At 37.7% G+C, this 24,635-nt stretch overlaps 1 non-coding gene across 1 annotated transcript; it reads left to right on the top strand.

The window, feature by feature from the left end:
• Positions 1 to 3,177: 3,177 nt before the first annotated feature.
• Positions 3,178 to 3,284, top strand: LOC122240601. Its single transcript, XR_006220381.1, has one exon. It is a non-coding gene; the product is annotated as a U6 spliceosomal RNA (small nuclear RNA).
• Positions 3,285 to 24,635: the final 21,351 nt, after the last annotated feature.

Here is a 24,635-nt window from a genome sequence, read left to right as displayed (position 1 = left end):
AATTTCTTCTTTAATTGCCTGGTTGACCTACTCATTCTTTAGTAGGGTGTTCTTTAACCTCCATGCTTTTGGAGGTTTTCCAGACTTTTTCCTGTGGTTGATTTCAAGCTTCATAGCATTGTGGTCTGAAAGTATGCATGGTATGATCTCAATTCTTGTATACTATGAAGGGCTGTTTTATGACCCAGAATGTGATCTATCTTGGAGAATGTTCCATGTGCACTCGAGAAGAAAGTATATTCTGTTGCTTTGGGATGCAGAGTTCTAAATATATCTGTGAAGTCCATCTGATCCAATGTATCATTCAGGGCCCTTGTTTCTTTATGACCATGTGTCTAGATAATCTATCCATTTCTGTAAGTGGGGTGTTAAAGTCCCCTGCAATGACCACATTCTTATCAATAAGGTTGCTTATGTTTGTGAGTAATTGTTTTATATACTTGGGGGCTCCCATATTCGGTGCATAGACATTTATAATTGTTAGCTCTTCCTGATGGATAGACCCTGTAATTGTTATATAATGCCCTTCTTCATCTCTTGTTGCAGCTTTTAATTTAAAGTCTAGTTTGTGTGATATAAGTATGGCTACTCCAGCTCTCTTTTGACTTCCAGTAGCATGATAAATAGTTCTCCATCCCCTCACTTTCAATCTGAAGGTGTCCTCAGGTCTAAAATGAGTCTCTTGTAGACAGCAAATATATGGGTCTTGTTTTTTTATCCATTCTGATACCCTATGTCTTTTGGTTGGTGCATTTAGTCCATTTCCATTCAGTGTTATTATAGAAAGATATGGGTTTAGAGTCATTGTGATGTCTGTAGGTTTCATGCTTGTAGCGATGTCTCTGGTACTTTGTCTCACAGGATCCCCCTTAGGATCTCTTGTAGGGCTGGTTTAGTGGTGACAAATTCCTTCAGTTTTTGTTTGTTTGGGAAGACCTTTATCTCTCCTTCTATTCTAAATGACAGATTTGCTGGATAAAGGATTCTCGGCTGCATATTTTTTCTGTTCATCACATTGAAGATTTCCTGCCATTCCTTTCTGGCCTGCCAAGTTTCAGTAGAGAGATCCATCACGAGTCTTATCGGTCTCCCTTTATATGTTAGAGCACGTTTATCCCTGGCTGCTTTCAGAATTTTCTCTTTATCATTGTATGTTGCCAATTTCACTATGATATGTCGTGCAGAAGATCGATTCAAGTTACGTCTGAAGGGAGTTCTCTGTGCCTCTTGGATTTCAATGCATTTTTCCTTCCCCAGTTCAGGGAAGTTCTCAGCTATTATTTCTTCAAGTACCCCTTCAGCACCTTTCCCTCTCTCTTCCTCCTCTGGAATACCAATTATGTGTAGATTATTTCTCTTTAGTGCATCACTTAGTTCTCTAATTTTCCCCTCATACTCCTGGATTTTTTTAATCTCTCTTTTTTTCAGCTTCTTCTTTTTCCATAATTTTATCTTCCAGTTCACCTATTCTCTCCTCCGCCTCTTCAATCCGAGCTGTGGTTGTCTCCATTTTATTTTGCAGCTCATTTATACCATCTTTTAGCTCCTCCTGGCTGTTCCTTAGTCCCTTGATCTCTGTAGCAAGAGATTCTCTGCTGTCCTCTATACTGTTTTCAAGCCAGCGATTAATTTTATGACTATTATTCTAAATTCACTTTGTTACATTGTTTAAATCCTTTTTGATCGGTTCGTTAGCTGTTGTTATTTCCTGGAGATTCTTTTGAGGGGAATTCTTCCGTTTCATCATTTTGGATAGTCCCTGGAGTGGTGAGGAACTTCAGGGAACTTCCCCTGTGCTGTCTTGAATAACTTGCGTTGGTAGGCGGGGCCGCAGTCAGACCTGATGTCTGCTCCCAGCCCACCACTGGGGCCACCGTCAGACTGGTGTGTGCCTTCTCTTCCCCTCTCATAGGGGCAGGATTCACTGTGGGGTGGCGTGGTCTGTCTGGGCTACTTGCACACTACCAGGCTTGTGGTGCTAGGGCTCTGAAGTATTAGCTGGGGTGGATCAGCAAGGTGCACGGGGACGGGAGGGGTAGGCTCAGCTCGCTTATCCTTCAGCGATCAGCTTTGGGAGGGGCCCTGTGGCTCCGGGAGGGAGTCAGACCCCCCGCCGTCAGACCCCACAGAAGCACAGCGTTGGGTGTTTGCACAGTACAAGCAAGTTCCCTGGCAGAAACTGGTTCCCTTTGGGATTTTGGCTAGGGGATGGGCAAGGGAGATGGTGCTGGCCAGCGCCTTTGTTTCCCACCACACTGCGCTCTGTCGTCCGGGGCTCAACAACTCTCCCTCCCGTTGTCCTCCAGCCCTCCTGCTCTCCAAGCAGAACTATTAGCTTATAACCTTCCAGATGTTAAGTCCCGCTTGCTGTCCGAACACACTCTGTCCGGACCCTCTGCTTTTGCAAGCCAGACTCGAGGGCTCTGCTTTGCCGGCGGGCACCCCTCTGCCCCGTCTCCCTCCTGCCAGTCCGTGTAGTGTGCACCACCTCTCCGCCCTTCCTACCCTCTTCCGTGGGCCTCTCGTCTACGCTTGGCTCTGGAGAATCCATTCTGCTAGTCTTCTGGTGGTTTTCTGGGTTTAGGCAGGTGTGGGTGGAATCTAAGTGATCAGCAGGATGTGGTGAGCCCAGCGTGCTCCTACGCCGCCATCTTCCTCCCAGAATACAATATATATTGTTTTACAACTATCTGTTTCACTTTGAAGTAGGTTTGGAATCACATTCATGTAAAATGCTCAAACTTTAATTTGAGCACTTTTCCCTCATACATAATATCTAATAAATTCAGAGGCAATCTTGTTTGGTAAATTGGTCATATATTTAGTGTTAGATTGTGGGAGAGAAACTCATAATAGACTGCTTTCCTAGACTTTGGGCACCCCGTCTGGAGGGTCTCAAAAATGAGCTCTCTCAAGTCGGCCTCCCTGAAAATGGCCTTGTAGTTTTATCTTAGGACCGTGTCAACTCTCCTATGCTTTCTCATATTGAAGGCAAAGAGATTCAGACTAGAGGGAAATCCCGTAGAACATCAGACTAAACCCTTACATCATTGGACATAATTCCAATGTGATAGAGTGAACAAAAAATGACCTGAATTAAGAATATATATCGATTCATTTTAATGACCATTGACCTGGTCAACCGGTCAGGGGTCTGGATGGAAAAAAGCTGAGAGTGTGCTCGCTTCGGCAGCACAAATACTAAAATTGGAACGATACAGAGAAGATTAGCATGGCCCCTGCGCAAGGATGATGTGCAAATTCGTGAAGAGTGCCATATTTTTCTGGATGGACAACAGGCACATGAAAAGATGCTCAACGTCACTCCTCATCAAGGAAATACAAATCAAAACCACACTCAGATATCACTTCACGCCAGTCAGAGTGGCCAAAATGAACAAAACAGGAGACTATAGGTGCTGGAGAGGATGTGGAGAAACAGGAACCCTCTTGCACTGTTGGTGGGAATGCAAACTGGTGCCGCCGCTCTGGAAAACAGTGTGGAGGTTCCTCAAAAAATTAAAAATAGACCTACCCTATGACCACGCAGTAGCTCTGCTAGGAATTTATCCAAGGGATACAGGAGTACTGATGCATAGGGGCACTTGTACCCCAATGTTTATAGCAGCACTCTCAACAATAGTCAAATTATGGAAAGAGCCTAAATGTCCATCAACTGATGAATGGATAAAGAAATTGTGGTTTATATACACAATGGAGTACTACGTGGCAATGAGAAAGAATGAAATATGGCCTTTTGTAGCAACATGGATGGAACTGGAGAATGTGATGCTAAGTGAAATAAGCCATACAGAGAAAGACAGATACCATATGGTTTCACTTTTATGTGGATCCTGAGAAACTTAACAGAAACCCATGGGGGAGGGTAAGGAAAAAAAAAAGAGGTTAGAGTGGAAGAGAGCCAAAGCATAAGAGACTCTTAAAAACTGAGAACAAACTGAGGGCTGATGGGGGGTGGGAGGGAGGGGAGGGTGGGTGATGGGTATTGGGGAGGGCACCTGTTGGGATGAGCACTGGGTGTTGTATGGAAACCAATTTGACAATAAACTTCATTTATTGAGAAAAAAAAAGGAAAAAAGCTGAGAGATCTGAGACAAGGTCTTTGGTAGAGTTGTGTGAATGGATATATGGCAGAGGGCATAGAGTGAAGATTTTTGTATTTATATCAGAAAGCATCCATCATGGAAGAGGCACTGCACAATGAAGTAGACAAAATGACTTAACCAGCTTTCTTCATTGACCATCCTGTAATTAGGATAATGAGCACAATAAAAAAACAAATGGCCAAAGTGGCAGAGTTGGAGACTATTTATGGGCTCAATTTCATGAAGTCTGTTACCAATGTATATCTAGTCTTTGCTGCCTCTGCATGTGCAACTGTCAGTGATAGAAATCAACACTGAGCCCCTTGAAAACAGTCAGGAGATGACCTTGATCAGCTGAAGACTGGAGACTAGTATTACTGAGGAGGAAAGAAAGGAATGCATGTGAAACCCTGGTGATCCATTTTCAGTGCCTCCTGGTATTCCCTTCCCCAAGTGCTGTAACTGTGGACAGATATGTGCACAAACTGAGAAGTGTATGATGGTCAAGTGTCAGACCACATAGAGGGGGTATTTTGGAAATGAATTTCTTTTCTTAGCGTTGATTGATTAACTCTTGATATGCTACATCTAGGCTAAAAAACATACTAGCTTTACTTATTTTTAGATAAAATTAGAATCTTCTATATAGACTTTCTGTACAGACTTCTTATCTTAATTTAGATTGAGATTGATGCAAAAAGATTTTATTTAGACATATATCTTAAAGATAATGGTTAGTCCACATATTTTCACCTACAATAAAGCAGCAGGCAAAATTTAAAACATAGTCTTCCTGTTTCTGGTTACTCTTAAATGTTACTGTGTTAGATAACATCCGTTTATCCCACCTTTTTTCCACTCTGCTTTCTGAGATCGAAGACTGACCTGAATAGACTATACCAATGGGTTCCCTTTCCCTATAGCTTTCAGTTAGAATCAGTAATTTGGGAACTTGCAGGAGATCAGAAAAAGGTAGGAAAGTAAGGTTGGGGAATCTTTTACCCTGAAGTCTTTCCTAAAGGAGTACTTTGAATTGCTTGTTTTTGTCAAAGGTCCCAATTCTTCTAAAATTGGTCACTGGAATATGATTATTTGCTTCTAGATTCTCTTAACTCCACATCTCTTTTTTTTCTCTTAGGGCATACTGTTGATAATACCTGCCCTCACTGATACTAGCCCCAGGATATTGCACTATCTTTTGTGGTTTTCCAACACCTTCCCCATAGCTTTGTAAATAGTTTTTAAAATGAATTCTCCTGGGACTCTAAGTGATACAGTAATTCATTGTTTTTCAACATTTTTTTCATTATCTATCCCCTAAGGAATATTTTTAGACATTATTAAATGCTATTATAATATCCCAGATTTTTTCACACTCAAAATCCAATTTCCCCCACCTGGGAGTGATATTGCTCCTGTTGAGAATATAGGAGTAGCTGGTTAACAGAGGTAGCCTAATGGGATTTATGGTTTACAAGCACATATCATCAAGGACTTCAACTGTTGGGAGAAAATAGGACATGGTAGGCTTATAGAATGTGATTTGTACCTTGAACTAGCAGTTTATAAATGCTTAGAATGCATAGATCTGGAAACCAAGAGGTAACAGTGAAGGGTATCATTATTACATATAGTAACCCCTTGAGAAAATTTTCTTCTTGTCACTGCAACCTTGAACTTGGTGAGTGTGAGAATTGACTGTGAGAATTCTAGTGCCCAAAGCAGGAATCTTTACTCAAAAAGATACAATCATGATTCAATGAATGGGAGGCTAAATCTATTCCTGGCCACTTGGGGCTTCTCATGTTTCTTCATCAACAAGAAGGGAACTTACCAAAGTTATTGATTAGGTTCCCTTATCAGGGAGGTATTACAATAATGTACAAAAAGAGGGCTATTATTGGAATCCAGAAGATTTTCCGTGGTACCTCTTGCTATTTCTTTGTGTTTATTAATCCCCATAATCAGTGGAATACAGTGGTAAAGCAATGTGTCAGGTTTCATAGGACAGATGGTTCAGGTTACCACATTAAAGAACCCTGTCCAGAAAAGTTCTGGCAGAGAGTAAGGAGAATATGAAATGTATTATGAATTAAGGCAGTTACCATCACCAACCTAGGTTTTTTTGACTAGCTAAAAAAGTGGGGACTTAGCAGCCATATTCTACAGTATTTAACTTTATTTCCTCCCTCCTTTCTCCCAGGATATTCAATATGAAACTAACTGAAGGAATATATTTGGCCAAAGAAAATAATCTGAATCTTGAAAGCTTTGAAATTACTAGCTTGATAAAAATTGAATACAATCTGACTTGTTAAAGTCAGCTGTAATAGAGTGTAATGTTGTTGTACCAAAAACCAAGTTAATTTTCAAAATCAAAAACTTATATGGTAAATTACATACTATTCTACTTATAGGAAGGAAACTTAAGTGAATTCTTCTTTACATTTGTTATTTTGCTTAATTATATATAGGTAAAAATCATGTATACACCTAATGTGTCCTAACTGTATTTAGTTTAGTATGTCATTTTTTAATTTTATTTTTTAATTTTTATTTATTTATTTATTCATTTATTTAGAGAAGGAGAGAGGGGCAGAGAGAGAGGGAAAGAGAGAATCCCAATAAGGCTCCACACTCAATGCAGAGCCTGCCCCTGGGGCTCATCTCACAACCATGAGATAGACACTTAAGCTGAAATCAAGAGTTAGATACTTAACTGATTGAGCAACACAGGCACCACAGTATATTATTTTTTAAAGTAATACTTCAGTTTATACATTTTACATCCTCAAATATAAAACTAGGTTCTAATTCAAACACTTTTTTAAAATTTTTTCTTTAATGTTTATTCTTGAGACAGAGACAGAGCATGAACAGGGGAGGGGCAGAGAGAGAGGGAGACACAGAATCTGAAACCGGCTCTAGGCTCTTAGCTGTCAGCATAGAGCCCGATGCAGGGCTCGAACCCATGAACTGTGAGATCATGACCTGAGCTGAAGTCGGACGCTTAACTGACTGAGTCACCCAGGCGCCCCTCAAATACTTTTAAAATATCATTAAGATGATGTTTCTTTCTGATTAAATATATCATCTTTAGTGTTTTGTCTCCAGGTTATAGCACGGTGAGCAACTTACTTTTAATGAATTACAGTAAACTAAGCTATTCGTTGAATGAATGAAAACTTAGTTTAAAACAAACAAACAAACAAAAACTACCAAAAATATCAGGTAAAACATCCAAGAGTTTATGTCACAATCTTATTCGAGATCTAAGACTGTTGATGATCCTTGAATTTTTTATATAACCCTTTATAGATAATATACAGAAAAAAATGTTGGCATTGTTTTCTTTTTTTTTAATTTTTTTTAGCATTTATTTATTATCAAGAGACAGAGACAGAGAGCGAGTGGGGGAGCAACAGAGAGAGAGAGGGAGACACAGAATCCAAAGCAGGCTCCAGGCTCTGAGCTTTCAGCGCAGAGACTGACATTGGGCTTGAACCCACTAACCATGAGATCATGACCTGAGCTGAAGTTGGTCACTTAACCAACTGAGCCACCCAGGCGCTCTGATGTTACCATTGTTTTCAATGAAAAAATATGAAATATATTCTAGAAAACTATATCAATTAGAAAGATGAATGATCCAGATATTATAATTAATAATATTGAATTTCTGGAATGTGATAAACCACTGATTTTCTTCAATCTCCCTTACTATAATTAATTTTGTTGGTTTAATCCTTTATTGAGATCCAAATCTTTCAAATTTGGCCTGTGGTAAATTAAATTAAAAAGTACATATTATGTTCCATGATACAGACTGACTTTTGTTCATAGCAATGTGTCTACCAACCTCATATTTGCAAGTGTGTATGTGTGCATTTATTGGACCAGACAGTGAACAATGTTTATTATAGAATCTATGAAATTCTTGTTTATCTGAGCTGTGTCCATGTAATGACTTGATTGTCCATAAACCAAAAGATGAACTATTTGGAATTGAATAAAAAGAAGTTTCTAAAATTAACAAGTAAAGTAATCATCTAATAAATTCTTTTAGGTTCCTCTATTTTGATTGTCATGAACATTACTAAATACCATAAAGGAACTAAAACATAGCTCTAATCCATGTGCTTCATTCAAATAAGGGAGATAAAAACATAACCACCCTTCATAGTTTCCTCAGAGAAGTCTGAGTTTATACCTGTGTCCCTACCTTAAATATTGATGCCCCTTTTATTCCTAGAGGTGGTCATGTTAGGTTAATATTATATAGTCATCACCTTAGAGGTAATGCATATAAACCAATAACTAAAATATGGAGTGGTAACTAATTAGTATCGGGAAATAAGATAAGTACAAGCAATTACCATTGGAATTCATGATTGGGTGAGTTCAATTCTCTCTGGTGATCAGGGAAGACTTCAAAGCAGATATGGCCGACAAATACGCCATATCTTAAAGAAAGAGGACTATTTCAACAGAGAGAAAATGAAGGAGAGGCAGTTTATTCAAAATATCTATATGTTTAATGTGAAAAATTATTCACACTAAAGTTGAAATGTTGATTTAAAATGTGGATTTTTTGGAGTGCCTGGATGGCACTTCATGACATATATCTCAAGATTGCTTTGCCTATTCAGAGTCTTCTGTGGTTCCATACAAATTTTTTGGATTGTTTCTTCTAGTTCTGTGAAAACAGTTGGTAGTTTGACACAGTTGCATTAAATCTGTAGATTGTTTTGGGGACTATAAATATTTTAACAGTATTTGTTCTTCTAATGGTTGAGCATGGAACGTCTTTCTATTTCTTTTTGTTGTCTTCTATTTCTTTCATCAATGTTTTATAGTTTTCAGAGTATAGGTCTTTCACTTCTTTGCTTAGGTTTGTTCCTAGGTATTTTATTATTTTTAATGCAGTTGTAAAAGGGATTGTTTTCTTAATTTCTCTTTCTGCTGCTTCATAATTGTTGTAAAGAAATGTAACAGATTTCTGAATGTGGATTTTGTATTCTGCAAATTTACTGAGTTAGTTTATCAGTTTTAACAGTTTTTTTGGTGGAATATTTTGGGTTTTCTATATATATAGTATTATGCCATCTGCAAATAGTGAAAGTTTTACTTCTTTCTTAGCAATGTGGATGCTTTTTATTTCTTTTTGTTGTCTGATTTCTGTGGCTAGGGCTTCCAGTACTATGTTGAATAAAAGTAGTGAGAGTGAGTGGACATCTTAAGGGAAAAACTCTCAGTTTTTCACCACTGAGTATGATGTTTGCTGTGGGTTTTGCATATATGGCCTTTATTATGTTGAAGTATATTCCCTCCAAACTTACTTGTTGAGGGTTTTTATTGTGAATGAACGCTGTACTTTGTCAAATGTTTTTTCTAAGTCTATTGGAATGAGCATATGGTTGTTATCCTTTCTCTTACTGATGTGATGTATCATGTTGATTGGTTTGTGAATATTGAAACACTCTTGCAACCTAGGAATAAGTCCCACTTAATTGTGGTGAAAGATTTTTTTAAATGTATTATTGGATTTAGTTTGCTAGTATTTTGTTGAGGAGTGTTACATCTATGTTCATCAGAGATTTTGGCATGTGGTCCTGTTTCAGTGGAGTCTTTACCTGGTCTTGGTATCAGAGTAATGCTGGCCTCATAGAATGAATTTAGAAGGTCCCCCCCTTTATTTATTTATTGTTTTTTTGAATAGTTTGAGAAGAATAGGTATTAACTCTCCTTTAAATGTTTAGTAGAATTTGTCCATGAAGCCATCTGATCCAGGACTTTTGTTGGGAGGTTTTGATTACTGATTCAATTTCTTTGCTGGTAATTGGTCTGTTCAAATTTTCTACTCTTTCTGTTTCAGTTTTGGTAATCTATATGTTTCTAGGAATTTATCCATTTCTTCCAAGTTGTCCAATTTGTTGGCATATAGTTTTTCATAATATTCTCTCATGATTATTTGTATTTCTGTGGTATTGATTGCTATTTCTCCTCTCTAATTTGTGATTTTATTTATATTATTCCTTTCTCCTTTTTTCTTGATAAGTCTGGCTAGAGGTTAGTCAATTTTATTGATTTTTTTTCGAAGAACCAGCTCCTGGTTTCATTGATCTGTTCTATTGTGGTTTTTTGTTTGTTTTTTGTTTTTGCTTTTGTATCCAAATCATTTATTTCTACTGTAATCTTTATTATTTCCTTCCTTATACTGGCTTTAGGTTTTGTTTGTTGTTATTTTTCTAGCTCCTTTAGGTACAAGGTTAAGTTATTCAAGATAAACCTGTAATGCTTAAACTTCTCTCTTAGAAAAGCTTTTGCTGCATCCTAAAGTTTGTGGATCATGTGTTTTCAGTTTGATTTGTTTCCATGTACTTTTTCATTTCTTCTCTTATTTTCTGTTTCACTTACTCATTTTTAGTAGCATGTTATTTGGCTTCCACGTATTTGTAGTCTTTCCAGATCTTTTCTTGTGGTTGACTTCTAGTTTCATAGGATTGTGGTCAGAAAAGATGCATGGTGTGATTTTGATCTTCTTGAATATGTTGAGGCTTGTTTTGTGGGCTAATATGTGATACATTCTGGAGAATGTTCCATGTACACTTGAAAAGAATGTGTAGTCTGCTGTTGTAGAATGGAACGGTCTGAATATGTTTGTTAAATTTGTGTCATTCAAAGCCATTGTTTCCTTGTTTATTTTTGGCTCACATGATCTATCCATGGGTAAGTGTGGTGTTAAAGTCCCTGACTATTATTATATTATTATCCATAATTTTCTCTATGCTTGTAATTAACTGTTTTATGTATTTGGGTGTTCCTATGTTGGGCATATAAATATTTATAATTGTTATATCTTCTTTTTGCTTGTTCCTTTATTTTCATATAGTGTTCTTTTTGCTTCTTGTTAAATAATGTTTTAAAGTCTATGTTGTCATATATAAATATTGCTACACCAGCTTTCTTTTGCCATCCATTTGCATGATAGATGTTTTTCCATCCCTTCACTTTTATTCTGCAGGTGTCTTTAGGTTTAAAATGAGTCTCTTATAGGCAGCATATATGTGGGTCTTGTTTATTTTTTTTATCCATTTTGTCACTGTATGTCTGTTGATTGGAGTGTTTAATACATTTACATAGATATGAGTCTTTGTCATTTTATGATTTGGTTTGTGGTTGTTTCTGAAGAGTTTCTCTGATCTTTTCTTGTCTTTATCTTCTTTCATGGTTTGCTGATTTTCTTTAGTGATATATTTCAATTTCTTTCTCTTTATTCTTTGCATGTTTAGTAGTGGTTTTTGATATATGGTTACCATTAGGTTTGTATATAACCTTTTCTGTAAGGTTATATACAGAAGGTTTGTATATAACCTTTTCTATTTTAAGTTGATGGTCATTTAAGTTTGAATTCTTTCTTTACTCCTCTCCTCCCCACATTTTTAGGTATATGTTGTTATATTTTACATCCTTTTATCTTGTGAGTTCCTTGAATGATATTCATTTTTACTGCTTTTGTATTTCCTACTTCTATACTGTCACTTTTGATCTCTTCTTTCCACTCAGAGTCCCCTTTAGTATTTCTTGCATGACTGGCTTAGTGGCCATGAACTTCTTTAATTTTTGTTTGTCTGGGAAACTCTTTACCTCTCCTTCTATTCTGAATGATCATCTTGCTGGGTAGAATATTCTTGGGTGAAGATTTTTTCCCATTCAGCACTTTGAATAATCATGCCACTCCCTTCTAGCTTTCAAATTTTTTGATGAAAAATCCCTTGCTAGCTTAATGGGGGTTCCTCTGTATGTAACTGTATTCTTCTGTCTTCCTGTTTTTAATTTTTTTTCTTTATCACATTATTTTGTCATTTTTATTTTGCTATTTTGATTATATGTCTACTCATGGATCTGTTTTTGTTGGTTTTATTTGGGGTTCTCTGTGCCTCCTGCATCTGGATATCTGTTTCTTTCCCCAGATTAGGGAAGTTTTCCGTTATTGTCTCTTCAAATAAATTTCTGCCTTTTCTCTTTCTTCTTCTGGGACTCCTATAATGTGAATGTTATTACATTTGATGGAGTCATTGAGTTCCCTAAGTCTACTCTTGTTTTGCATAATGCTTTTTCTCTTTTGTTCAGCTTGATTACTTTCCATTACTCTGCCTGCTAGGTCATTAATTTGTCCCTCTGCTTCTTCCAGACTGTTCTTCATTCCATAATGTGTGTTTCTCAATTCATTTTTTGAGCCCCTTATCTCTGCTATGTTATTCCTTATGTCTGTGTTAAGGGTCTCACTGATGTCTTCCACCTTTCTCTAAAATCCAGTGAGTATCCTTATGATCGTTACTTTAAATTTTCTATCAGCCATGTTACTTATATCTTTTTCACTACAGACCTGAATGTGATGTGTTTTACTAGATGTGCTTGGTCTACTTGTGAAATAAGACTTGTCGCCATGGCTGCCAGAACTGAGGCCCCACAAAATGCCCAAATCTGGAGATGCAGTGCTGGTAGGGGTTTGAGCAAGTTTTCTGGGAGAAGAGTCCCACTGTGCTGGGACTAGGGCAAGTGTGAATGGGGAGGGTGGTTCCACTGAAACACGTGGGGGGTAGGGCTTGGTATAAACAAATGAAGTTGTGAGTATATATGCTGTGTTGTTTCCCACAGATGGCCATGTGCTTATGCTGAGGGGCAGGAGAGGAAATGGTGCCTGCCAGTTCTTTTGTTCCCAAAGGGTTTTTTCCATGAATGCTGCATCTCTGGGACATGCCCCTAGATGACCAACTAACCTTCACACTGTGTACTCCAGGTGCTCTTCATATCACTATTTCCATGCTATGTATCTGTGGGATATTTGCCCTGCCTTCTCTGCAAGAATAGCCTCAAGGCCTCTGGGCTCTCCTCAAGCCAAGTCCACTGATGTTTAAAACTCCAGGCTTTCAGCCCTACTGGTTGCAAGAAGTCAAGAAATTCAGCCACTACCACTTTCCAAGCCAATCATTATGGGGAATCATCTTCCCCATGTGCTCTCCTGTGTGCTACTCTCTCTTGCCCTTCACCACTATAGCTCCCTCCCCACCTCACCAGCCATGATTAGTTTCTCTCCCAAACCACCACTCCACACTTCCTACTTCTTTGATGTGGCTCTTCTCTATCTTTTGAGAAGTTCTGCCAGTTTTCAGGTCAATTTCTGGGGGTATTTAGGATGATTTGATAGTTATCTAGTTGTATTCACGGGATGAGTTAAGCCTAGGGTTCTCCTACTTCACCACCATCTTCCCCTCCTCAATCAGGCATTATACTTTTAGGGCACCTGGGTGGCTCAGTGGGTTCAGCATCTGACTCTGGACTTCAGCTCAGGTCATGATCTCAAAGTTCGTGAGATCAAGCCCCATGCTGGGGCTTGTGTGCCCCTCCTGCTTGTGTGCACGCTTTCTCAGAATAAGTAAAATTTTTAAAAATTAGAAAAGTAAATAATAATCAAAAGTGTGCTTCTCACCACCCATCAAAAAAGACACCTGCACAGAGTGATGTCAGCAAAATGGCAGACTAAGAAGATCCAAGCTCCCATCTTCCCCAAAGACACACCAATACAAAACAAAACAAAACAAAAAGCCCAAAACAGAACAGGCTCTGTCTGAACAAATTCTATAGGAGCACTGGAAAACAATGAAAGGTTTACAGCAACCAGGCAAAAGCCCAAACAAGCAAAGCCATGTTCACAGCGGTAGGGAGGTTTTATGACTCCTTATTCATGCCCCACAGTCTTGGTTTCCTCTCCTCAAATGCAGACCCTGTTTGTTCCAGTCTGCCTGGGAGATACCTGAAAGACTGACTTGCTCACTTAGTCTCAATGACTTAGAACACGTGCAGGAAAAAAAGGCACACACCCTGCTTTAAAAAACTACAAGGTAGGCAACAAATATAAAAATAGGTTTAAAAAAAATACTTCCATGCATCAAGGGACACAATCAACCACATGGAAGGCAACCTATGAAATGGGAGAAAATATTTGCAAAAATAGAGGTGAATATCTAAAAAATGTGAAGAAATTCTACAGTTCAACAACAACAATAAAAAACTAACAGAAAAATGGGCCAAGAACTTACTTGACTATACATTGCTCCCGAGAAGATTACAAATGGCCAAGAAGCACATGAAAAGATGTTCATCATCACTAATCAGATTGGGAAATATAGATCAAAATCACAATGAGGTACCACTGGATACACATTACAATGACTATCATAAAAACAAAACAAAACAAAAAAGTAAACATTGTTGAAGATGTGGAGAAATTGGAACCTTGTGCACTGTTGGTGCTAATGTAAAATGGTGCAGCCAATGTAGAAGAAGGTATACTCATTCCTTAAAAAAATTAAATGAAATTGCCATGTGATCTAGCAATTTCATTTCTGGCTATCTACCCATATTATTCACAATGGCCGTGATGTGTCCACCCAGTGTCCATCAATGAATGAAAGGAGAAACAAAATGTGGTCTATACATACCATACAATATTATTCATCCATAAAAAGGAAGAATATTGTGATACATATGTCTGCTCTTACTCTTTCATTTCAACAGAGAGAGTTCCTAATCAAAGGGATAAGATGAGACACACAAAGGAAATACAAAGAAAATATAAGAATTATGAAGGAAGTGATAAATCCTCTTATTTGCATAGGATACAGTTGTCTACATAGAAAAATCTGGGAGAATCAAGAAACAATTATCAGTGATTCAGCAACATTGGTCTTTATAAGTTCCACTTAGTAAAATCATTAGCATTCCTATGCCCGGTATAAATAAATATAAAACATAATAGAAAAACCAGTGAATTCAAGGCTAGCCCTATAATAACATCATTTTACTCACATCTCTTGGGTGGGAAGCAAAAGTTGTTATACTAGGCAGAAAGGGTGAGAGAGAAAGAGTCTCAAGCAGGCTCCACACCCAGCGCAGAGGCCAACTCTGGGTTCCATCTCACAACCATGAAATCATGATCTGAGCTGAAATCAGGAGTTGGATATGTAATTGACTGAGCCAACCAGGTGTCCCAAGTTTTATTCATAATCCAAAAGGATATGGGGCCAGAGAGCCTCTTTCCCTCATTTATCTGACTCTTTCTTTGTCAAATCCTGGAAAGGAAAACTCACACCAATTTCACCTTCTCTCCTCCCTGCTTCCATAATTCCATGGAACAATGAAGGACTGGCTTATCCCTATCCTCCATGTCTCAGCTCCCTCCTACTAAAAACAAAAGGCCTCAAAACCGAACTGTGACAGGAGGAAGAGGCATCTTCCTTTTGCTATTCCTGTGTCCTTTTTTACTGCTCCTCAAAATGCTGAATGGGAGCTGAAACAGTCTGCTAATTTTTTTTTCCTTTTCATAGAACTGGCTCTTCATGACCAGTGTCTTGCTAAAGAGAGCAAAGTCTCTACCCCGTCCTTCTCAGAAAACTATAAACTTCCTGGCTTGGTTCTGGAAGTGGGAAATGAAAAAAATCAAACATGATTTAAAGGCAAAATTAAAATACATTTGGGTCACCATTTGCAAAATATAAATCATAACACACAAACTTGTGTCTTTCAGCAGCTTTTCTTTCCCCCTTACCTTGTTCGCAACATACGCCTTCATAATGGAACACGGAATAATGATGTAAGCATCTGAAACCCTCAAAAGTATAGAAAATTGATATTTTTAACAAAAACAATTAAAACTTCTACGCTACCCATTGTTAGTACCCTTCAAACTCTAGCTTTTATTTGCCTGGGATAAAAGAACTTTTATGATCAAAGTTCCAAAAGTGACCCCTGTATAAGAGTATTGAAACCTTTATGCATAAGAATAAAAACAACAGGTCAACACTCTGTCATAATTTACAGCATAACTCTCAAATTGTACCTCTGATTTATCTTGTTCTTAATACATATTTAACAAAATAAGTTAAAATTAGGTGGGTTATACTACCAAAAGGTAGCATGGAGTTCAAATTTATCTCATAGTAAGATTCTGTCATTTTTATGCCTCAAAGTAAAAAAAAAAAAAATCACATCCTTCAGTTTATCATAATTTTCTATGGTAGGAAAAAAGGAAAGCATTCTGTCTTGTCTTTAAAATATACTTTGATCACTGCAAATATTTCTATCTTTTTCAATTCTATTAGATATTTGCTCTATTAGGATAATGAGGCAGTTAATTTTCTTTATGATCGAAAATCTGAAGGTTACGTGGTTGAGATCTAGCAAAGCTATTCAGGGATGTCTTCAGGGAACCAGGCTTCTTCTATCATCCTTCTCTTCCATCCTTAACATATACCTTTTCATTTGCTGGCTTTAAGAAAGCTGTTGCACTTGTGATTATCTTTACATTCTAGAGGGGAGGAAGAAGAAAGGGGAAGGTCAAAGGCAAAAGCCTTATTTTCAAGAAATTTTGACATTTTGTTCAGGAAGTAAAGCCGGGGGTATCTTCTACATTCTGCTGCCAAAACTCTATCTCCTGTCCAACCCTGTAGGGAGGTTGCAAAGGACACTGGAGTAATTAATGAGTATTTTGCTTCCCAGCCTTCAGAGTAGAGGAAGGCAGTGAGTCATGAGTGAGCCAACAGCCAGCATCTGTCACACTGACATGAGTCTATCTTTTGGCATGTGTTCAAACTTAAAGAAGCTTTGAAAAGATCATTATCTATCTCCATTCATAAGTATAAATTACATTGTAATGATAAAACTTTAGTTATAGTAAACATTTATGATTTTAGGTAATATGTATATTAACTATTGACTGAACAATTTTATGTACTATGCAACACGGGGCATAATTAAACACTAATTCTGATCTATCATGACAGAAGTTTCTTCATGACTGAGACCATAATTCTTAGTCAAAACCATAGTAAGATGACAGTATTTTCAATTATAATAAAAAAGCCATGGTGTGCAATATTAATTTTTCCTCAGGAAACAAAAGAAATTGATTTTCAATTGAAATTCTACTTGAGTCCCAGTGAAAAAATCCTTTGGTCAGCACATCGAAAAGAATACAAAAAGAAAAAGAATAAGGCAAAACTCATGAATAAGAATGAACTTGATTCAGGAGAACATCACATTTAGTTCTTTTATTTTCTTTAAGTAAAGTTCTTTATCATAGCTTCAGTTTAAGATATTATAATAGATCTGATTATATACTATAACTATGCCACTAAGAGACAGGGAGCATTATCTTGAGTTTTTGTTAATACTTTAATATACAATGACAGGAAACTGGTGTATGTTTAATAAGTGAGGAAATTAATTCATATAAATGAGGGGGATGCATGTAATTCTTATAATTTCTATTGGAGAAAAATCCTGAAACCAACTTCTGAAACTGATTTCTCATAAGAAAATAAATATCCTAAAAATACAACTCACGATGGACAGTTTTGAAGAACTTTACCTACATCTGCAGAAATTATTTATTCAGGAAATATTTATAGAGCATCTATACTGTGCTAAGACACAGTTGGAGGTGATGAGAATATAGTAGCAAATAAAAGAGATATTAAGATATTTGAACCATACTTAAATAGTTCTGCCCAGAGAGGATGATATCATTATGCAAATTTGGTTTAAGGGCCCATAACTAGGGACTGTTAGCTGCTGTAATCAAGAATGCACAGTCTGGGGTGGTCAGTCCTCATTAGTGAAAAGTAGTGACTCTGTCCTATAATGATGAATACTGCATTTGGGCTCTCCGCAGAGATTCTAATAATATTTAAGAAATATCCATTGGTGAACATGTTTTTAGAAATACTGTCTTTGCACCATGGAGCATAAGACTCTAACAATCCTGCATCTCGTATCCTACAGTTAGCCTCAGGCAGGGTGATGGCTGGTGCCTGAAGACGATCACAAGTGTAACAGAGGATAGTTTTTTCTGCCTCTTATATAAAAAAAAAGTGTGGTTGGAGCCCCTAAAAAGACAGAGCTGGGACGTTTTGATGTATAAAATACTTTGTGTGACATATTTTGTGCCTGCTTGCTAATGACTGTACATTTACCAAATTCTGACATGTAACAGAACTGGTCTAAGATAACTTTCATTCTGATCTAGCAGTAAAACTGTGGAAGAAAAGGAAAGCTGTGGAGGAGGGCTACCTCTCTGGCAGTTGCTATAATGTACAAACATAAAACTAAAAGAATAAAAGCTTAAAAGTGGTGCTTCAAAAAATCTATTTAAATCAAATTACAACAAAATTCCCCTACCCTATGGAGCTTATATTCTGGTAAGAAAGATGGACAATCCATAAATAAATATACCACATATTAAACTAATTTATTGGGTATTCACGGTCCGCCTCTAAGTGAATGATGTCTGAGGTAAGACCTGAATGAAATAGATTGAGGCAAGTTAAAAAAAAAAAAAAGATTACATCAGAGTCTTGTCAAGAATCACCAGGATCTGGAAGCCCTTCTTGCTAAAGTGTATCTAAAGCAAGGTTGTTGGAATTAAGTGTATATTAATCATGCAAGGTGGTAGGGAATAGTCTAGATTCTAAAGGACAATTTTATTATCTAGTTATGAGGCCTGGGGAAAGACCATGACTATTGTGTTTTATGATATGTAAACTGAGGTTGAAATAGAAAATATCTCATGTCTCTTTAAATACTAAAATTTTTGTGATTCTTATTCTGAATACTTCTAGAATTAGCTGACACTCCAGGCTTTGGTATAAATGAAAGTCAAAGCAAACATTTTTAAGAGCTTTAGTGATCTATAATTCATACAACTTATAATTCACTCATTTATGCATGTACAACTCAGTCATTTCTAGTATATTTACAGTCATACAACTAACACCACAATCAATTTTAGAACATTTTAGTCACCCGCAAAAGAAACCTTGTACCCATTGACAGTCACCGCCCCCTCCCTCCACAACCCCCACCACCCGTACTTCTTCTTCCAGGGCTGGACAACCACCAATCACCTTTCTATCTCCATTGATTTGCTTATTCTGGACATCAAGTAGAAATGGAATCATGCAATATGTGATCTTTGTGGCTGGCTTCTTTCACTTAGCGTAATGTTTTCAAGGTTCATCCATGTTGTAACAGGTATCAGTACTTCATCTCATTTATTGCCACATAATATTCCACAGTAATATATTGAATGGATGTACCACAGTTTACTCATCCATTCGTCAACTGACATTCAACTTATTTTCACTCTCACCTATTTTAAATCAGATGCTGCTATGAGCATTCATGTACATGTATTTGTATGGACATATTTTAGTTTTCCAAGGCATATGCCTAAGAGTGGAAATACTGGGCCCTATGACAATTCTTTTTAACCTTTTCAGGAAGTGTCAGACAATCTCCAAAGCTGATGTAACATTTTACATTCTATAAGCATGTATGAGGGTTCCAATTTTCCACAAGGTAAACATTTAAAGGTAAGCTTTTCAAATTCAAAGGGTCATCTTGAGGATAGAATAGCAGTTCACGGCCCCCCTAACTTGTACTTAGTAAACCTCAAAACCCTTCTGATTGTGACACTCTGAGATAATCTGTGCAGGTTTATCACCTGTTGTAACTACTAAACAGCATACATTTATTTTTCTCCTCATTCTTTAGATTCTTAATTCACTACCTGCTGTTACTGAAAATAATGACCTTTCTCAGGCAGGATAGGCTGAAAAATGGCCCCAAAATATAGTAAGTATTAATCTTTGAGATCTTTGTAACCTTGTGTGGCAAAATGGACTTTGCAGATGTAAATAGTTAAGGGTCTTGAGGTGGAGAAATTATCCTAGATTGGCCAGATGGGGTCTAAATGAAATCCCAAATTGAGAGGCAAAGGAAGATTTGACACAAATAAAGCAGTGTGACCGCTGAAGCAAGATGCCATACTGCCGGTTTTGCCGGTTTTGAGAGAGGGTCATGGGCCAAGGAATGCAGCTCTGGAAGCTGGAAAGTCAAGGCAATGGCTTCTTTCTTAGAGCCTCTGGAGGTTGCACAGCACTGCCTATATCTTGATGTTGACCCAGTGAAACTGATTTGAGATATTTGACCTCCAGAATCATAAGAGAATAAAGGTGTGTTATTTGAAGCCATCATATTTGTGGTATCTGGTTATAGTAGCCATAGGAAATTAATACATTAGGTAATATATTTGCATTTTAATACAATTCTTGGAGCTACACACTCTATTATTATATGAATAATTCTGATGATAATTCATATATGCAGTAGGTAGTCGAAGGAGATATTTGGGAGTATATAAGCTTTTTATATCCCATAAAATCATACATTCTATATGGTAGCTTATTCTTAAATTTCTATAATTGGGAAAGTACACAAAAATCTTTAACCATTGAATAAATAGTGGTCAGGATTCCAGGTAACAAAATCTATTTTCTATCAATTCAGTGTGTAGGCATGAATTCTTCATTGTAATGCCCCCGATTTCGAATCCGAGAGACCACCAAGGAGCCGATACTGATGCAAACGCACGAGGGTTTATTTGCAAGCTCGAGCCTGGGCCCAAGTATACCCCACACAGCAGAGCAGAGACTTGGACCCCTAGGTTAAGAGGCGTAGCAGCTTAATAGAGGCCAGTGGCCAATGAGATTGTAACACACACAGAAAGTTGCATAGTCATGTCAGTCCACACGCAGGTGGCCAACTGAATTACAATTTACCCTATAGTAACTGTTTGAACTAGCCTATCACTCTGGTCAGAATTGGTGCGCAAGTTTGACGGGCAAAAGGCAGGGTTTACATTCTTTGGCGGTTAGGGCTTCCGCATTCCTATTTGAGCTGGTTTCCAGTAAGGGTGTGCTCAGCAGCTAGACTAGGGTGGGGGAGTGTCTTAAGCAATAAGTAGGTCATATGGGGGTTATACATGAGATGGTGGGTGTAGCACAAAACGGAGTTAGTCTTGCTCTGCTTGTCCAGGGGTAGGGGATTTTTGTTAAATTCCTTGGGTCCCACATTCATATTTATCCTTAATTCTCTTTCCTTTACCAAAAATACTTATAATCACTAGGGGTATGCCCTTGACTTTTCTGTGGCTCCAGTGGAAGGAACTATAGCCAAATGGTTTGCAAATTCATGTTTGGTATCAGCCAGTCACAAATTGTGCAGAAAAACACAATGCATGTAGATCAGAGATTGTTTTGTGAGGATTGAAGGAGATAAGTTTTGTAAAATACTTAGTACAGAGCCTAGTGTCCAGCCAACATTCAAAAGTGGCCTTTACTTGTTTTAAAATGTTATTAGTGAAGGTATCAATGAGCGAGATCTGCATATTGTTGAAGAGCTCAGATTCTGAGATCAGACTTCCTAGATCTGGGTTTTCAGACAATATTAGGTGTATGACCCTGGATAAGTCATTTATCATCGGTCTGTTTCCTCCTTTATCAAGTCGATTTAATAATAGAACCAACTCACAGAACTAATTCATGAGTTCATGAACTGAAGTATGAAGATCCATGCTTAGCACCTGGAAGCTCAATACATTTTCGTATTATTTATTGAGGAATTACTTCAATTCTACCTTATCACATCTGAAGGTCTTGTCTTTTCGGTCTGTATTTGTTTATAAGTGAGTAAACATGTAATGTTCCTCTAAGTGCCTTCCAGCTTATTGTTAAACTGTTCACACCAAACAGCACTGCCTAGTTTTCCTGAACCGGTGGGGGAAAATCCCCTTAGGTGGTCCATGTAATCAATCCACTCAGGCTTTTGCAGTGCTTGCTGATAAAGAGGCTTCTGCAATTCTGAAGGCTTCCCTGAGGGCAATATCCCCAGGCCCTGCTGCTTGTGTGCAAATCTGTTTCTACTTTTGGGAAAGGAGCCTTATTTACCTAATGAGGTTCAGTTTACAGAATCCAGGCTCCAAATTCAGGTCAAGTATGAAGAAGGAGCAAAGCACCCTGCCCAAGCATGTCAGAATCAAGGGAATGAGCATAGTAATAACCTGAATTTTTTAAGTTTATTTATTTTGAGAGAGACAGAGACAGCATGAATGGACGAGGGGCAGAGAGAAAGGAGAGAGACAATCCCAAGCAGGCTCCTTGTGCTATCAGCACAGAGCCGACAATGGAGTTGAACTCACAAACCATGAGATCATGGCCTGAGCTGAAATCAAGAGTCTGATGTTTAACCAACAAAGCTACCCAGGCGCCGCTATCCTAAATTTTACGTACAGATTTTCCCCCAAAATATTCAGACCAATTCATATAATTTGATTCACACAAACATTTATTTGGAAAACTTTTCTTAAGCACCACGTTTCAGTGTCCCATATGTGCCAGGCACTTTAAATATATCATCATATCTACTCTTGACCACAATTCACTTGAAAATGTATTATCAGCCCCATTCTGCATTTGATAAAATGAAGTCTAAGATAAGTGAACTAACTTAGACACAGTCAAGACACAGAGAAGAGAGAGAATCAGTATTTAAATCTATGCCTACCTAGTCTCCCAAAAGCAGAAAGATGTGCCAATATTCTTTTAATCATTTTCCAAACGTTGAACATGTAGGTTGTTCCCAATATATTGCTATTAAAAGTAATGCGACAATGAACATATCTGTGCATTAATCTTTGTCAGAATTTTTATTGCCTCTGGATAGAGAACAGTAGGAAGTAGCACACTAGGTCAAAGGGTATGTAATATTTTTAAAGATTTTTTTTTTTAATATATGAGACTGCCTCCCAAAAGATTGTTCTGGGCCTTCCTTCCAGCATGAGGAAGAAAGAGTGTCTGATTCATGTACTTTTACCAACACCATCATCCTGTAATCTTTGCAAATTTGATAGGCAGTCTGTTCTCTCCCTTCTAATTATGTATAATTTCAAATGGGTGCTACTGCATAGATAAACACAGCCAATGGCAACAAGTGAATGAATTGAAGCATCTATATCTTGAACACAGAAAAACTGAAGCAGCAGACATTCTACGTTTGCTTTTGTTGGGGTGACAAGACTGGAAGGAAATTCAAAATGTCACTGAATTTATTTTTTAACTTTTATATCAAACTGCATTGTACATACATAACAGTGCACAAATCATAACTGTACTGCTTGATTAAGTATTGAAATAAATACACCTATGTAACCTATATCAAAATACACTACAGACCTCGTACCATGAGAAGACTCCCTCGTGCCTGTTCCCGTGATGTCCCCGCAGATGACCGCTATTCCAACTTGCATCATTGTACATTAGTTTTGTTGCCCTTTTTGCATTTTACACGGGTGGATTTAAACAGTATGTGATGTTCAGACAGGGTGCTGTCGAAAAAACGACCAGATGGCGAATAGAAGCGAGGCAAGATTTTATTCATGGCAGGGCCAAACCTGATCTCCTGATCTTTTTTTTTTTTTTTTTTAACGTTTATTTATTTTTGAGACAGAGAGACAGAGCATGAATGGGGGAGGGTCAGAGAGAGGGAGACACAGAATCTGAAACAGGCTCCAGGCTCTGAGCTGTCAGCACAGAGCCCGACGCGGGACTCGAACTCAGGATAGTGAGATCATGACCTGAGCCGAAGTCAGCCGCTCAACCGACTGAGCCACCCAGGCGCCCCCTGAGCTCCTGATCTTAAGGAGAAAAGTGCAGAGAATGGCCCCAACAAAGGTAGCAGTGAGCTTATATGGATTTTAGCAAGTCAGAATACATCATTATTTGGTTAACCAATTACAATTTATGGCGTTTCATGGTAGCCAATTATATTGTGACACACAGACGTTAGTTTTGGCGGGAACCTATCAATTTAAAGTTCTTTGTCCTAAGAGGGTTTAAAATGACCAATCATAGTTAGACACCTGAGATGCCAAAGGGCAGCAAGTACCTGACTTTTTACATGTTGGTCTTGCCTAGGCCAGATCTTGGTAGAGGGGGTGGGAGAGCGTTTTGCATCCTAGGTTATCTATTTAGCAAGCAGGCGAGGTCACAGAAGAGAGATAGGGTGGTTAGTAATTTACGATAACCCTAATAGGGAACTAAATTAGCCTTTTATCTCAATTATTCATGAAAGGTGAGTTTAAGCTGAACTTATGTACAATAAGCTTTCTGATATCTTATAAGTTGACCTATTACAATGTTTTTATATCTTCAGATCTTTAGATCTTTTGGTATATGATTTTTTGCCTGTATTCTTTTGCCCAACATAATGCATTGATTTTTTTTTTTTCATTGTGGTACAATATTCCATTTTAAGAATGTGACACTATTTACTTATTACTGCTGATGATTACTTAGGTTGTTTCCAGTTTAGAGTTATTATGAAGAATTCAGCTATTAATTTAGTGTTGTGCTCAGATTACACATTTCTGTGTGCATGTCTACTTGCTGTGTATATACCCAGGAGTAAATGATTACAGTTAGTTTTGTTAGATACCATCCAACAGTTTTCCAAAGAGATTGTACTTATCCTCCTTGGAGCAATATCCAATGGCTCTTTATCCTCACCAACATGTGGCATTGTCAACTATTTCTTAAGGTGAGGATTGGTATCTCACTGCTCATTTTCATT

Source organism: Panthera tigris, chromosome B4, assembly GCF_018350195.1.
Source record: "Panthera tigris isolate Pti1 chromosome B4, P.tigris_Pti1_mat1.1, whole genome shotgun sequence".
Taxonomy (NCBI): domain Eukaryota; kingdom Metazoa; phylum Chordata; class Mammalia; order Carnivora; family Felidae; genus Panthera; species Panthera tigris.
This window is presented reverse-complemented; position numbering and strand designations above follow the sequence as displayed.